This window comes from Halyomorpha halys, unplaced genomic scaffold, assembly GCF_000696795.3.
Source record: "Halyomorpha halys isolate HHAL.00 unplaced genomic scaffold, Hhal_1.1 Scaffold406.1, whole genome shotgun sequence".
Lineage (NCBI taxonomy): Eukaryota > Metazoa > Arthropoda > Insecta > Hemiptera > Pentatomidae > Halyomorpha > Halyomorpha halys.
Genome location: NW_027114496.1, coordinates 213,239 through 217,369, shown reverse-complemented (window position 1 = coordinate 217,369; position 4,131 = coordinate 213,239). Strand labels below are relative to the sequence as shown.

The 4,131-nt window shown below is 30.5% G+C and overlaps 1 protein-coding gene and 1 non-coding gene across 2 annotated transcripts in view; both read right to left on the bottom strand.

Annotated features, from left to right (window-relative positions):
- Positions 1-4,131, bottom strand: part of LOC106682327 (discoidin domain-containing receptor 2) — a gene marked incomplete at its 5' end in the record, with an annotated part of 358,564 nt that overhangs the window by 193,278 nt on the left and 161,155 nt on the right.
- On the bottom strand, positions 1,150-1,220 carry TRNAG-GCC (transfer RNA glycine (anticodon GCC)). The gene has a single exon. It is a non-coding gene; the product is annotated as a tRNA-Gly (tRNA).

The window sequence follows — 4,131 nt, the reverse complement described above, 5'->3', positions numbered from 1 at the left end:
TCCAGTTGATTCAGTCACTTCAGTTGATGTAATGTTGTGCTCAATAAGGTTATTGAGTACAGCTTCAGCTAGTGATCCCACCATCCATCTTGGCAACTAATCAGAAGGGACTAACCATGAATAGCCCGGGATATTCAAACTGACTCCTCATTATATATCTCATGCATAGGCAGCTCCCAATGAGCCTCTTCTCTTCTCGCCTACCAATCGATGGACTCAATAATCCCAAAGTACTCCCGATTCAGTTTCCAAAATGACCTGGATCCGGAACGGAATTTGCATTTCAAATGGTTTTGAAACCGTGATTCAAGTGATTCATCCATATATGTGCTTTTGAGAGATAAGGATCTGTAACCAAGACAAAAGCAAATATGTGGTGGTTAGATAAAGCAGATATGTAGTGAGGAGAGAAATAAATATGATCAAGAGTGGGAAAGGCAACCATGAAATAAAGTTAAAATTAAGTTACTTTCCTTCCAGAGTACCTGCAGCGTAGGAATACTTTACTTTAAGTTGGTTAAAAATTAGGCATACACGACTTACTCACCAAAGTACCCTTAAATTTATTACACATTTTGGGACATAGAATCTAGTAATTTGAATAGTAATTGGTGTTCCGACAACATATAGGGTCGAAGCCGGAATTAGTTTTGAAGTTTAATACTGAAATTCACAGCAATACGATCATCACAAAAAGGTGGTTTAATTCTAATGTACAATGAAATGGATGTAGAGTTTACTGAAAAAGGATCGAAACAAGAGCTATTACATATTTCTATCCCAATAGAATAGGGAGATTCTTTTCTAGAAATAGAATAAGGTAGCAATATTATTGTTCGTTTATTATTACTTTATTTTTTGAATTTGTGCTTTAAAAAGTAAAAAATAATTACTTTCCTTATAATACATACTATTGTAAATATTACAAATAAATAAATAAGAAAAGATGTACAATTGAAGTCCACTTGAATGGAAAAATTCTCCAGGATAAAGAAGAAAAGGTTGAAAAATGATTAATTTTTTTTTAAAGGGTAATCACTAAGTAAAGAGGCGGAGTAAACAAATAAATATAATAAAAATTAAATTTACATACAGAAAAATGTGACAAAATGAAAATTTTATGAATTTAAGAGGTTAAAAAAATACCCCTGCATCGGCCGGGAATCGAACCCGGGCCGCCCGCGTGGCAGGCGAGCATTCTACCACTGAACCACCGATGCTACGACCTAAGCCATTCATAATACTTTAAATAATACCATTTAGTAAAATAAATGCTTGATAATTATTTTTAAAGTTTATAAAAAAATTCATTTAATTAATTAATTAAACCAGGGGTGAAAGTATATTCAGGATAAACATTTATGTCAGAAACGATGGTTTCAAAACCTATACGTTGCAAGGTAGGTCAGCTCTTTCGTACATGTTTGAATTACTCATTATCAGCCACAACAAAGTTTGTTACTTCAGCGATAATTATGTTTCGAGTATTTATGAATTCCATCCGTGGAAGCGATCGTTTTGTAGATATATTTAACACACAAATTCTAAAACGGTTATTATGGGTTAGAGTTGTATTCAAGTTATTAATTATTAAATTCTTTAATTTTTTTTATTTATTCTTGCGTTAAAACATTTGTTGTGTAAATTCGTACTTTTCTTTAAAATTATGCTATTTTTAGGTTCTGTTTCAATAATCATACCTGTGATTCTATGTTTAGTCAAGGTACTAATAGTTCGAGAGGTGATTGAACAAAACATATATTGCCGTATTAAACAGTTTTTGTATTTGCAGTAATTTTTCTCTTTATAACTGTTCTTTCGTTCGAACTACTTAAAATAAATAAGAATCAATAAAGGAGAGGAAATTGAAAAATCGAATACAAATCTGAACACAGTGATTTTGACCTAGGAGGATAGAATTCAATCAGTTTATTAATTTTATAAACATATTATTGGAGATCCTATTTTAATTGCAGCATCTTAGAAATTAAGCTGCTGAAAAAAAAATCTTTTAGTATTACTGTGATATTCTTCACAGTGTATCATTGTAGCGTTTTTTTAAAAATAAATATATATTAGGAAAAGCCTATAATATCGTTCAGATTATTTTATATCTTCAACTTATCTCTTTAAAAATGATTTTATTCACAGCTATTCGCGGTGTGTATACTGCAATTCAGTTCTCGTTTCCAACCTTTTTGTTTGTATTTTTTTAAATAAACATAATAAAGATTTTTGTGAATTGAAAGGTACTTCTAAAAGGATAATTATCCAATAAATTATATTTATTTTGGGTTGGAAAAAAACATGATGATATTTTATTTTCAATAAGCAACACCATAAAAGACCGCAACCCTAATCAAAATGACAATATTCAATTTTCAATTAGGAAGGCCCTTAATAGAAAAACAGGGAAAGGGTTAGGTGTCACCAGTCGGGGATTGATGTGCCAATGGCAGGCCTCGGACCATTCAACCTCTCCGTTAATATTCAATGCTTTTGTTTGTATGGTTAATTCTTTATGTTAAATTTTGTTGTTTTATTTACCCCTCATAATAAAAAAAAGAAAAAATGTGTAAACAAATAAATGTGCTCCGTTAGTGACATATAACTGTTTTTTACAACTTTTTGTAATATATAAGTTTACAATTTTTTTTTATATATATGTATTCAAATGTTCAAAGCTACCAATGAAACGGAATCAAAAAGTTGTATAAAATTAAATTAATGTTCCGAAATTATTCTCAATATTTCTTCTTACGCAAGTTTTATGATACTATTGTATTGAAAATGGCTCTTCGAATTCCATTAGGTAGTTTCAGATCCAAAAATCATCTTAAAACGAAAATATATGTAACAAAAAATCCCAAATATATAATTAACTTTTATGTAAGGCTAATAATACATTTAATTTAAACCGGATTACAAAATTAATTAGTTCCAGATGGTTTATTTAACTCAGAAAGTGGGAAAAAGACAGAAAACTAGTAATAACAAACCTTTACTAATAAATTGTCAACGGAATAGGTTTTTTTATAATGCTATATTGAATTGAAGTAAGCTCATCTCTACAGTTAAAATGGATATGAAAAGTTATTTGGCTGCATAATGGACGAATCCATAAAAATATATTGAACACTGAACCGTCGGGAAAACGTATAAGTGCTAAACCAAGACGTAGGTGGGAGAATTATGTAAGGCCTTGTAGTTTTGAGTTTCAACGAGGTTAAATGGATAGGGCAACGAATGTTCATGATTTCAGCAAGTAACCTCCACATTTCCTTAGCCATCATAAATTCATTCTATTAATTATTCGTTACTTAAAATACCATTAGTAGCTGTAAAAAATATGGTATGACTATCACCGCATGATTGGAGTGTAAAAAAAAAAAATAGAATAGCTTGGTTTAAGATGAATTTTGAGAAAGATGCACCTCTGTTTCACTGTAAAGCAATTCACTTATTTTTACTACAATATTTTGGAATATAACTATGTTGAATGGAGGTGTATAAAACATTACATAAGAATTATAATTTTTCGGAAACTGTTCAGTTGAACAATTTACATTATAAGGCTTCTTCTATTACTACCCGGAGCCCTTTAGTTGTTTGCAAGGTTCAGGAAAGAACATAAAGCCACCAAAAAAGTTCTCTCATCCAGCTTCTTCCACCCTCACTAGTTGCTGGATAAGTGAAAGAGTGTGTTAATGACTTCAAACCCCTGTTGGCATCCCCCAGGCTGGTCACACATTGGTAGAAATAAGCACTGGCTTAGAGTAATAGATAACAAAGTACTGACTTTGTTATCAGTCTTGATTTTTTAATAAACTAAAATATATTTGTTCAGCATACGTTCATATGAGCTTGTGGTTATGTTCGTTAGTGTAAGTATTTATATTCTAAGCTTCATTCACAAAGGTTCAGAAAAGAAATCGAGAAAATGTTCTTTTTTTGCTAAATTCAAATATGTACTAATGTAAAGGAAGATAAATTATTATGAATCAACATTTAGATCTTAAGCTATTAATAGTTTAATTAGGTAGTATGGAATATCGAATAAATCTATTTTCTCAAAAGTTATTATTTTATTTTAGTTATGGTTAGTATAGCATGGATGTGGCTAATTCATTT